Genomic DNA, 13,563 nt, shown 5'->3' with positions numbered 1-13,563 from the left:
ATCATGGCTGCTGCTCTCTTTGGGGGAAATCTGGTCTTTGCCTTTGCCCTCCCCTTGAGCATCCTCTCCTGGTTTTTGATGCAGATACTTCAGCTTCCAGCAACAGGCTTCTTTCTAGTCTCTAGCCCCACCCTTTAGGCTTTCTGATGCAGGCCCTTCAGTCTTCCATGGAAGATTCCTCGGCCTCCTGTTACCTTGCTCATCAGTGGTGGGCTGGCATTTAGCCTGCCTTCATAATCACTACACTTTCGAGACTCTTTGTAATGTGAAGGAATGTAAAAACTTCTGCTACAGAACCTGCAGAGCTTTTATTTTTCGTGAAATCTCTTCAATATCAAGGTGAACTTTGCTTCATATTTTTAAGAAAGACAATGTATGACTTTCATTATAGAAAGCAATAAAACATCTCGTACACAATATGATAATAAAATCACAGTGAACTGTGCATGTGACAATATGCCTCTCGCTGACAAAATTAACAAGTTCAGATATTATAGCAAAATATGTTTATAATAGAAATCCTGAAGGGCTTTAGTCTATGTGACATTAATAAAAATCAAAATTAATCCTATTTATGCAAATTTTCTCATGGCTCCTAAAACAGGCCAAGTAAATGATGTTACTCCTGAAAACTGGATGTTTTTCATTTCATATACTGACTGGTTGATGAAGTGAATGTGAAGGAAGTAAACCCAATTTTTCATCCTCTCTTGTCTTTTTATTAGAAACTACAAACTTCAAATTTCACTGTCAGCCAAGAGATACCAATACCATCTGCAGTAGATAGATTAGGGTTTTGGTTTCCAGCAGCTATTTGTCCCCTTTTTGGAAAATATATCCTTTATTTCCTTTGAGGGCACCATTATCCTTCCCTTGTCTCCTTTCATATGGTTCAGGCAGGGTTTACCTGACCTGCAATATCCAGAAGTAGCTATATAGGCAATGACTGGCCAATTAGCATAATCCACTCCAACATTCTCAAAAACTGGCTCAAGGATGGGATGTGAACCGTAACAAGCCAATCAAAGCCAAAGAATATCAGCTCTAAAGCCAATGGAACTCCAGAAAAATAGGTGCTCTCTTACTGATTTTGTTAACCTAAAAGTAGAGATACATACCTTTTGGTTTGCCATGTCTTAAAGAGAATTCGTTTGAGAATAAAATCAACTCAGAAGAAAGCAAGACTGAAAAAGGTATAGACAGATTCTTGGCAATATCATGTAATTCTTCAGTTTCGACCGTACCTGAACTCGAACTCTTCGGGTATATATGACACCTGCATCCCCATGCAAGCAAACTTTTTTTCTGCATGAGCAAGTTCAATTTGTCTTTCTCTCTCTGGCAACAAAATTTTCCTTCTAAATTACGTAAGTCAAAAATCATTCAAATTATAGTGCACATCTGTAACCCTAGTTCTCAGGAGGATATAAGTTTATGTGCTACATACTTCAAGGATGGCCTGGACTACTTAGTGAGACCTTGTCTCAAAATACCAAAGAAATCATTAAAATTATAGTACAAAAATATACAGGATTGGAGGGGAGGAGAAACAATCTTTTTTCACTCATCTTAGATTCTATGGCTGAGCTACTGTAAACTAGACTGACAAAAGACAGACTAATAAGAGAGAGTGGCAGAAGGTTATTAACTCATGCAGCATGCATACTAATGGGAGAACTCAATGTTGGGTAACTCAAAGGGATGGTTAGAACTTGGGCTTATATAGCATCTTAACCAAGAAAAATAATTTTGTGGAGAAGTGAGGAGATAAAAAAAAAGGGTTTTGAACTTGAAGGGTCAGCAAATTGTAGGAGGACAGATATATGGGGAAACTGGTGGTACATAAGGCGTGTTTGTTTGTCCAGGCTCTTTCTCAATGCCATCTTATCTCCAGTGATAAAGCTGTATCCCCTTCCTGGATGGGGAAGTACAGAGAGGGAAGAGATGCCCAAGAGGAACTTAGGTTCTGTTTTCAGGTAGAGAGGGAAAGCCAGAGAGCTCAGTCTATGTCTGCTGTTTCTCATCTGTACTTAGTTTAAAATAATTCTTAACAGAGTGTCATATTTGGGTATTGTATACTCTGAATCTTTTCAAGGTAGAATTGGGGTATAGGGTAAAGAACTGAGACCTGCAGTCAGCCCTGAACCCAAGGAAATAATGCTACCATTACTTCTAATACCTCCCTTCTGCAAGTTTATACAAATAAAATTTCTTCGCAAGCAATATCAAAGGCAGCCTTGCAGGGGAAAATAAATTACTGAAGGACAGATTGAGCAATGCATCAGTAATGGTTAGCAACAGGTGGCATCCTTGACCTAATTCCCCAGAACTTCCCTCTTCCCTGACCCTGATGAGCCCTTCTTGATTTCTTTTGTCTGAACCTGCTGTGGAAAGTGGGTTCTTTTCTAGACGTATATTTCTAAAGTAAGTAGACCCCATAGGTACTAAGGGACTACACTGCCTGCAGGCACTGTGCTGCTGACTGCCTACACAGCTGCTTTCAGCAACCATCAATAGTCATTGACCACCAAAGATAAACTACAAGAGGAGGGATTCCTAAGTGATTCTACCCCACAAAAACAGAATTTATGGAATTGGTACAATTCTACTAACTTCACAAATCTGCAAATAATCCATAGTGGCTAAAGAAATAATAAATGGGGCAGGTGAAAAAGCCATTGTCTTTACAAAATATCATTTATTCAAAATCTAGAGAAGCAAATTTTTATGTGCATTCAGTAGAATTCATCTCCAAAGGATTTAAACAACACTACCTTTGAATCCATAGAAGACCATACTCCTAATAAATGAGTCAGAGATCCAGATATCAAGTAAACCCCAGAATTCCAAAACTTCTTTCCAAAGCCCATAAGTGGAGTCAAGCACAGCATACTTTCTCCCCAGCTCCTTCACATGGAGTCTGTTAAGATCCCCATGCCTTCTATTCTCCCAGAAATCTCCCAAATCGACTGTGAAGGAATTGTCCCATGGATTCTACTTTTATTACTTCAAATACATTTCTCATTTGGTATTTCTTAATTTCTACTTGTTTTCCATGTCACCACATCAATTTCCAAATGATTTACAATCTCTGGAATTCTCATTTACAAAGTGGTTGAGTCTATTAATCACCAGTTCTGTGTCTTCACTTTATCTCTGCTTCATACAGCCTTGAAACAAACCCAGTGACCTTTATATTCATTATACTTATTCTTGCCCTAAATGCCTTTAACCTTTTACTAATATCTGAACATCTCTGAGTAGGAGAATTTGATAAGTAATAGCCAGAATTTTTATAGCATGATACAGATTTAAAACACTTCTTAAAGTGTGACTCTCCATCCTGTATCAGAGTCACATAAAACCCAGTTTAAAATATTAAAGTAAAAGAAAAAGTCAAATATCTGAAACTCACACCAAAACCACCGAAGCCCAGCTCTCTGGGAGTGAGGCCCAGGAATCTGCCAATTGAACCATCGGAGTATGATGCTAAAGTACTCAAGTCTGGGAACCAGAGTCTTGTGTTAGAAAGAAGTTTGAAACAAATGTAACAATCCTCTAGTCAAGAAATGAAAAATCAAGCAGTATGCATGTACTGGTCAGAATAAACTAGGTTATGTTGTGGTAACAATTGGCCCTCATATCCCAGAGAATTGAAACAACACTATTCTTTGCTTACATTATATGTCCAGCATGCATTCATGTTATTTTGTTTTCCATAATTGTTACAAAATACCTGAAAAAAGTTTTGGGCCGGGGATTTAGCTCAGTGGTTCTGCTGCCTGCCCCGCAAGCCCAAGGTCCTGAGTTCTATCCCCGGTACCAAAAAAAAAAAAAAAAAAGAATATTAGTGCTTGCTTCGGCAGCACATATACTAAAAAAAGAAGAAAGTTTTACTTTGGTTCATGGTTTCAAAGGATTCAATCCATGTTCACTTGGCGCTTTTGTTCTGGAGCCTGTGGTAAGGCAGCCATAACAGCAGGACAGCAGAGAGAGAGAGAGAGGGAGGAGTCCTGATATCCCCTTTAAGGGTGCAATCCCAGTAAACTAATTCCTTTTTAAAATTTTTTAAAATTAATTTTATTAGTACATTTAAGGTATACAATATAATGACATTCATCATTGGAAATTTGCACCTTTACATAGTCCACATAGTTCTTATTTTTTCACAATTCCCCTGCACTCCCTTCACCCCCTCCACCCTTCCCTATTTACAAAGTCCCATTTGACCCAGCTATTCCCCTGCTGGGTATCTTCCCAAAAGAATTAAAAGAATCATACCACAGTGATATATGTGCACCCATGTCCATAGCAGCACAATTCATGACAGCTAAAACTTGGAAGCAACACAATTGCCCATCAACTGGAGACTGAATAAAGAAAATGTGGGATTTTTTTATAAAATGGAGTATTAGCCATAAAGAAGGAGTAACTAGAGACATTTATAGCTAAATGGATGCACATTGAGGCGATACTCTTAAGTGAAATAAATAGGACACATGTGTAAATACTGAACAGTTTCTCTGGTGTGAGAAACTGAAAGTATAAATAAAGACTAAAAGGTATAATAGATAATGTGAAATAGGAAGAAAAGTTGCAAAGGGGAAGGGGAAGTTGGAGGGGTAGGGGAAAAGAAAGAAGGGAATGGAATTAATATGAGAAAAAGAAAAAATGAAAACAAAGTCTTTTTCGGTTGGGTCTTTCTCTGCTTTGGGGATCAAAATGATGCTTCCTTCCAGGAATGAATTCGGGAGTATTGCTTCTCTTTCAATTTCACTGAAGAGTTTAAACAGTAGTGGCAATAGTTCCTCTCTAAATGTCTTGTAGAATTCAGCAGTGAAGCCATCAGGACCCAGGCTTTTCTTAGTTGGTAAGTTTTTAATTATGTTTTCAACTTCATTGATTGATATTGGGTCATTTAGAATTTTTATGTCGTCTTTGTTCAACTTCGTTAATTCACACGTATCTAGGAATCTGTCCATTTCTTCTGTATTTTCCATCTTATTGGCGTATAGGTTCTCAAAGTAGGTATTGATGATCCTCTGGATTTCTCCTGGGTCTGTTGTAATTTCACCCTTTTCATTCCTAATTACATGGATTTGGGCCTTTTCTTTCCTTTTCCTGATAAGGTTGGCTAAGGGTTTGTCAATTTTGTTTATTCTTTTGAAGAACCAACTCTTGGCTTCATTGATTTTTTTGTGTTGTTCTCTTAGGCTCCATTGCAACTATCTTTATAATTTTCTCCCTTGTATGAGCTTTGGGTCTGTCTTGCTCTTCTTTTTCTGGAAGCTTGAGGTTCAGCAACAGGTTGTTTAATTAGGCTTCCTCTGTTTTCCTAATATGAGTATTCACTGCTATGAATTTCCCTCATAAGACTGCTTTCATTGCATCCCATAGATTCCAATATGTTGTATTTTCATTGTCATTTAATTGTAGAAATTGTCTGATTTCTTCAATTTCCTCTGTGGCCCATTGGTTATTCAGAAGTGTGTTGATCAATTTCCATGTGTTTATGAAATTCTTGTGGTTTCTTTTGCTATTGATCTCCAATTTCATCCCACTATGGTCTGATAATATACAGGGGATAACTTCATTTCCTTTGCACTTACTTAAACATGTTCTGTAAAGGAATACGTAGTCTATTTTGGAGAACAACTCATGTGCAGCTGAGAAGAATGTGTATTCTGATTTTGTGGGATGGAGCACTCTTTAAACATCTGTTAAGTTCATTTGTTCAAGAGTTTGATTGAGTTCTAGTATTTCGTTGCTTATTTTTTGTCTAGTTGATCAATCTATTTGTGACAGTGGGGTGTTGGGGTCCCCTACTACAATTGTATTAGTGCATATATGACTTTTCATGTCAGTTAGTATTTGTTTTATATAGTTGTATGCACTAATGTTTGGTGCATAGATATTTATGATTGTCATCTCTTCCTCTTGGATTGTTCCCTTTACAAGGATGTAGTGTCCTTCTTTGTCTCTCTTAATCAGTGTTGGTTTGAAATCCACTTAATCTGCAAAGAGTATAGCTACTCCTGCTTTTTTTCGGGCTCCTGTCACATGAAGTATTGTTTTCAACCCTTTAACTTTCGGTCTACGAGCTTCTTTTTGAATTAAGTATGTTCTTTGTATGCAGTATATTGTTGGATCTTGCCTCTTGACCCATTCTGCCAGTCTATTTCTTTTGATTGGTGAATTGAGATCATTAACATTGATGGTTATAACTGATATATACTGACTTATTCTTGTCATGACTTTTTCTTTCTGTTGGATTCTCCCCCTTTGCATTTAATTTCTTGTTGTGCCCAATGGATTCATTCTGCAGGGCTTTCTGGGGTTGTGATCCTCATTGTCTTTTCCTAGGATATTGTCTAAAATGTTTTGGAGTGCTGGTTTGGTATTCATGAAGTTCCTAAGGTGCTCTTTGTCATGAAAGTTTCTTATTTATCCATCAGTTTTGAAAGATAGTTTTACAGGGTACATCAGTCTGGTTTGGAGGCTGTTTTCCTTTAGGGCTTGGAATACATACCTCCATGCTCTTCTTGCCATGTGGGTTTGTGTTGAGAAGTAGGCTGTGATTCTGATGGGCTTTCCTTTGTATGTGATTTGTTTCTTTTCTCTGCCTGTAGAATTTTGTTCTTCTGTTGGTTTCTGGAATCTTAACTATTATATGTGTATGTGTAGATTTTTTTTTGATCAAGGCTAGTTGGAGTCCTATATGCCTCACTTGTCTGTATGTCAAGTTCTTTTCTCTTTTAGGGGAAGTTCTCTCCCATTACTTCTGTGAACAGTTTTTTATGTTGTCTGCGCTCTCTCCTGTTTCTTCATTGACTCCAATCAGTCTTATGTTATTCTTCTTTGCATCATCTAGCAGCTGCTGGGTTGATTTCTCAGGGTCCCTTACTATTTTAAAGAAATTTTTCTTTTCCTGGTCACTAATTGCAATCTCCTATATCTGAAATTCTATCCTCACATTGGCTCATTCTGCTGTGTAAACTTTCAATGGAGTTTTTAATCTCCTGGAAATCTGTTTACATCTGTTTTATTGATTCCATTTGTTTCCTATGTTGGGATTCCATCATGTTCCTCAGCTCCTCTATTTTTTCATCTGTGTCCAGTCTAGATTTATTAATCATGTCTTGTACTATGGGCACAATCTCTGTTGTTAACTGAGAAATTATTTATAATTTCATTTTTTCCAGGTCCTCTTTTGTTGCCAGTTCACGGAGTGCAGCTGGTTGAGTATCAGATTGTTCCATCTCATTGCCCTTTGGGGTTGCCTTAGGTGATCTGGAAGCCTAGTTTTGTTTTGTTTGTTTTTTTTTGGAAGTCTGGTTTTGAGACTTATTTATGTGTCTTCTCATTTCAGCAGATGCAGCCTGCTGTGCCTTTGTTGAGGCAACTTTTTGCTCACCCAGTGATCTTGAATTCTCAGCAAGCCACCAAGCAGCCTTTACTCTTCTACTCACTGGTACACCAATTCCTGGGTTCAGAGTGGTGGCCTTCTGGATCCCTGAGCTGACCTTTTGTCTGGTTGGGCTTCTGGCTAGGGCCTGTGCACACTTGGGATGGTATCTAGGCATGCCTCTCTCTGGAGCCCCTATGTAGCTGTTGTCTGGGAAGGCCTTTGGCTGGGGGCAGTGCACCCCAGTTCCTGTTGTCTGCGCAGGCTTTGGCTAGGGTCTCCACCCACTTATCAGTGGTATTGGAGCACGCCTCTGGGTATTGCTTGTGTGTCTGTGTAGCTCTTCTCCAGGAAGGTGCTTGGCTGTGGCCGATGGTATGGTGGGCCTCTAACTGAAGCTTGTGCACCTGTACAGTTCTTTTCTAGGTGGGCCTTTGGCTTGGATGGGTGTTCCAGAGCCTCTGGGTTTGGGGCAGAGCCCTGGCTGGGATCTGCCTGCAGCTGCACCAGTCTGGACCACACATTTGCTCCCCAGGACCTGCATGCACTTATCCATGGAATGGAGGGCCTCTGGCTGACCTAAGTCCTTCTAAGGTTCTACCACCTCCCAATAGTGCCACAGGCTAGTGACTAAGTCTTTACTGCATGAGCCTTTGGGGAACACTTCAGAGCCAAAGTACAGCACATTAGTGTAAGTGAAAGTAGGGAGAGGGCTGTACTCCATGTCTCCTTTCTGGAACTCAGACTGGTGAGAACTCTACCACCTTGAATCCTACTGGTTGAAGCAGCATAAGCAAGGGAATTCTGGAGGTTCCTAGATAATAATGAAATGCTTTGGCTGGGCATTTACAAAGTTTGCTTCTTCCCACAGAACTTTCACCAATATTAGCATTATGATCCCATCAAACTGGCAAATAGGATGAAAAATACAAACCTACCACAGACCCAAGGGTGAAAATAACTAGATAAGAGTGAGCTGAGCAGTAGAGATTTCTACCACAGGGAAACATCTCTGCATTTCAACAACCAAGTTTGAGGGCCAGAAAAGTTAAACTTTTTTCACAAACCCATTCTAAAACCAATACTGGGAAATTTCTCCTCTGCTATGACTCTACCAGTTTCAAGGAGGCAGACAGTAAAATCCTATTTTAATGGTTTTACTTAAGCACAAGTTATCACAAGAGTATGTTAGAATTTAAATATCACCATTTTCTTTCTGAAGCAGATTGCCTAATAGATGACAGAAAAGAAACCAGTTTGCAACTGAGTTAATCATCAGAGGTACATATTACTTAGATGGTCCTGGTCAGTTTTACTATGGGACTACTTCAATCAACTGCTATTTGAGTACCTACCATGTGCCCCGATGGATGCTAGGTACTTTCTAATGGCATCAACAGAAGTCTGTTTGCTCCACAGGTCTTTAAGAGATAGCAGTTATCCCTACTTCTCTTACTATTTATTCCTTATCATTTTTACATGCTCCTGGCTAGATACCTGCCTACAGACACCCACCACCACCAGGCCACATGGCACACACCTGCCATAGCACCATGTGACCATGGAATCACTTCCAGTGCTCCAAAAGCATCAGCTAGAGCTGTAGAGCCTGCAATTCCAGAGATCTGTTTGAATTCAGTAATCAGGACTATACGTGCTCAGCACAAAAACGATAAAGATCTATGAGTATATTTGTGACCCTCCGTCATGTTAGGACATTTTCTGGGGTAGATGGCAGATAATACTTTTGATGATGAAACACATTGCAAGTGGATAAAGTCTAGTTCCATTTGGCATAAGATCCAGAGATGATCATTAAAGGTTGCAAATGGCAACATACCAGTCTCTGCTTCTTCAGATCTACATATTTTTTTAAAAGATGAAAAATGTTATTCATTTTTCCAGTGATTACAATAAATAACATGGTTCTTACTATATGATTGTAGCTATAATCCTTTTCCTTTGAGTGTAGACACATCTCTCTTTGTCAGAAGAAGTTTGCCGCTCAATCTGAGCTCATTTCTCAGCCTTCAGGACCCTGTGCTTTCCTTTATTTTATCAAATGGCTTTGGATGGAAATGTCAACATTAAGCATCACTCTAGGAATCTCAGTAGTATGAAAATTACCAAGTAAACAATTCTGTCTACAAGCTCAATTACTGCTATCATGACAGTCACTTGTAAGTGTAAAATTTTAGCTTTATTCTGTTTGCCATTGTGATATTATTTCTTGTTATCAACACAAGTTTCTGTGATTTGAATTGCAGAACATTTTCACACTAAAGTCAATCCTTGCTATTGTACTTTCCTTGAGCCAGAGCCAAATAATAGTGTTTTAGATGTGGTATTCTCAGTATTTCCTCTAAGAATCCCCTCCAAAAAAGCCCCATACCTTCCCACATGGCTCTGTAGTAAAGCTCCAGTAAACTTAAACTAAGAAACCTGCAACACATGCTATTCTTTTTACTTCTGAAACCATATATCTTATTTCCTTTCTAATATGCTTTGTGCCTGCTTTTCACTGTATTAGAGACTAGTACTTACTTGAAAATGGAAAGAAAATAAACCAAAGCATTTGTATTGATTTCTTTTGATCTTGGTCCTCAATCAAACTGTAAGTCCAACACTTGCTTTTTTAGTGTGCTTTTTAGCCTCTGGTTTCTCTCTTCTACCCCTGTTCCATGAATCCAGGCTTCTTACTTTCCTCCTCCATTAAAAGGCTATTACTGTCTCTGTGTATTTCTATAAACTGAAGAGTCAACAAACTCCTTCAACATAGTTTCATTTGCCCTTCAATTAAATTTGGGCATGATGCAAACTCTATTATGATTTTGACCTGAAACCACCATGGGACCCGAAAACAAATTTTTAAATTTCTGTTTGCTCTGATATCTGTATTTGTTCCAATTGAAAGAGCTAAATTTAATTTTTACCAAAGGAAACAACATTTTTTGCCATGTTTCATTCCTAAGGCCTTTAAATTTTTAAAACAGATTTTTAATGAGGAAAAAATTACCAAATGCAGCATCACCAAAAAACAACTGCTTTTTTTTAGTACCAGAATAGTGTTTATAAATACCTTTCCTATACTCTCATATTGGAAAGGGAAGCTTTGAAGCAAAATCAAAGAGTTTTAGGGCTAGGCAAATCCTCCAGAACCATTCAGACCAGCTTCATTCAGCAGATGAGGAAATTGAGGTTCACACGAGATGGGCTCCTTGATAGAAATAACCAAGGAAACAAAGCTAATATTGAAGCTTGGGGAAATGGTGTGCATCTGTAATCCCAGCATGCAAGAAAGTAAAGCAGAAGGATCACAAGTCTGAGGCCAACCTGGGCTACAAAGGAGTATTTCTAGTCTTCATCACTGGTCATAGGAGGTCTGGAGGTCAAAACTACTTTCATACTTATATTAAGATGGCATTTGTTTCTAGCACTCACAATCTCTCACAAATGTATAGTGAGACTTTCTCCAGAACCAACGATGATATATGAGATCACAGCAGTAGTGAATGCCAAAGCCAATCTGAAAATCTGGCTGTTTTATGTATCCAGATGTTAAAAGAGATTTACAGGGCTGGGGATTTAGCTCTATGGTTGGCCGCCTGCCTTGCAGGCACAAGATCTTGAGTTCGATCTCCAGTACCAATAAAAAGAGAGAGAGAGAGATTTACAAAAACATATATATAAAACAATGCCACTCTTCTAATTTGAAAATGTATTCTCTTAGTCCAGAAAGCCTGCTATCACAAAATACTTGAGACTAGATAATTTATAAGCAATAAAAATTTCTCTCTCACATTTCTAGAGGCCAGGAAATCCAGGATCAAAGCACCAATAGATTCAGTGTCTAGTTAGGGCTGCCCTCTTTGCTTCTAAAATGGTACCCTTGTTGCTGTATTTTCACATGGTAGAGGTAGAAGACAAAAGAGGCCTGCTTAGTTCCCTCCAGCCCTGTTCTAAGGCACTAATTTCAGCCAAAGCCTTCATAGTCAGATTGCCTTTTAAAGGCTCCATCTCTTGATGCTGTTGCATTGGGGATTTAAGTTTCAGTATGACTTTTGGAAGGGACTCAAATATTCAAGCCACAGCAGTAATTACTTTTCATTAAAATATGTTATTTATATTTATAAGTGATGAGTATGTTCAAGTTATTTTTAAGTTAATTAGTAAATTAGTATTTTAGTTTTAACATGGTAAATATGAACAGACACAACATTCATAAACTAAAGCTCTTTGGGGTGCTCAATAATTTTTAAGTACAAAAGGGTCTTGAGAATAAAAAGCTTGAGGACCACTGTGTTAGAATATTTGCTACTAACTTTGTCTTGGCTGGAATCTGGAGTTTCTCTCTCTCCAACACCAGCTTAGACCAATAAGATACCAGGGCTTCAACAATTCTGGTGCCAAACAATATGGAAGGACCCATGGACATAGAGACATGCAGGATGTGAGTGGTGTTGCTATTTTCCCCATAAACAAACATTTTTAGGATATTGTGTGTGTGTGTGTGTGTGTGTGTGTGTGTGTGTGATGCCAACACTTCTGGAACTCTTCACAACCTCTAATCTAGGGTAGTAAAATCCTCAAAAGCAAGAGATCCCTGGTTTTCTTCACACATCTTTGGGTTTCTTCCACTGTTGATGATTAATAGAGTAAACACCCATATAGTTGGCTCTTGAAGATGCTTAACAAATTCACCATCTGTTATGGTTTGTGTTTAGATGGCCTCCAAAGCCACATGTGGTCATAAGTGGAGGTTTTTCAGAGGTGGCTGGGTCTAGAACTTGTGAATGTCTGGAATCGATTAATGATGCAATGCTAGGCTCAAGGGCACTAGGATTAAGGGTGTGAGTGCTATCAGACCTAAGTAGTCTGGATGAGATAAAAGGGGAAGAAATGCTGTTTAGATCCCTTGTTGCTTTCCTACCTTCTGTCTGCCATGAACTGCTTGCTTCCCCTCTGCCAAACCACCCTGCCTTAGAGCCAGTCAATTATGGACCAAAACCTCTACAAACTGTGAGCTTAATAAATCTGTCCCCTTTTAACTTTGGGTGTCAGGTATTTTGTATTAACAATGAGAGAAAAGTAACTAGCACACCATCTTAATACTGACATAGAGTAATGGGTTTTTTATCCCCTCCCATCCCCACTACACATTCCTATATCACTTTCTTCAACCAAAATGTCTGCCTGCCTTCTTGACTTCTGATTTCTATGTGTACTGAGATCCCTATTATCCAGTCCAGGAACAAAGTTCCCTGATACAGGCCAGATTACATTCAAAAGTGCATCTGAAGCTTCTGTCTCTAACTCAAAGAAAAGAAGAGTAACCAACCAGTTCCAAAAGGAAATAAATTGGGCTTCTTACATCCTCATGTAGCCAAGAGATAGGGGAATTTAGGCAGATAGGGCACAGGTCCTGAATAGTTAACTAAAAGTCAAGCCCTAGGTAAATTAGTATAACAAAACAGATTATCAGGGTCTAATAAAATGCAAAAGACAAAAGAACAGGTCCTTAACCAAATGGAAGACCTTGGAGGAAGCAAAATATAAATAAAACAGCTTGCTTTCCAGACATCAAAGGCCTACCTACAACCAAGACCATCCCTGCTTTCTGTCACGTACACTGGTCCAAAAAACTATATAAAAACCCAAGAGATATCAACAGTGTCCACCTTACAGAACATCCCTCTCCAATTAGTGGAGAGCTTCTCTTTTATTCTTTCTTTTATTTTTAAAGAGTATATATATATTTGGGGGTTTTTTTCATTGTTTATTGGTATATTTTAGGTATACAATATAATGACATTCATCATTGAGAATTTGTACTTTTACATGATATATCTTGGTTCTTATTTTTTTCCCCATTCCCCAGCCCTCCCTTCAATCCCTCTACCCCTCCCTATTTACAAAGACTTTGTTTCCATTTTTTCTTTTTCTCATATTTTTTCCTTTCCCTTCTTTCTTTTCCTGCTTTTATTCTGTCTAATAAACATACATTTGGCCATTTCCCACTGCTGGTTGTTTGCTGTTTTGTTGGCTTCAATTTTCCTTATCCCAAAACAAGGACCTGAGACCCAGTTACATTTTTGCCTAGTTGGAGAATTCCATTCACATTCGTTAGCAATTGGGAGATAAAGTCATAAATTTTATAG

The sequence above is a fragment of the Heterocephalus glaber genome, unplaced genomic scaffold, assembly GCF_053883595.1.
Source record: "Heterocephalus glaber isolate CG9 unplaced genomic scaffold, H.glaber_assembly_v1.0 deba00001504, whole genome shotgun sequence".
NCBI lineage: Eukaryota > Metazoa > Chordata > Mammalia > Rodentia > Bathyergidae > Heterocephalus > Heterocephalus glaber.
This window is presented reverse-complemented; position numbering follows the sequence as displayed.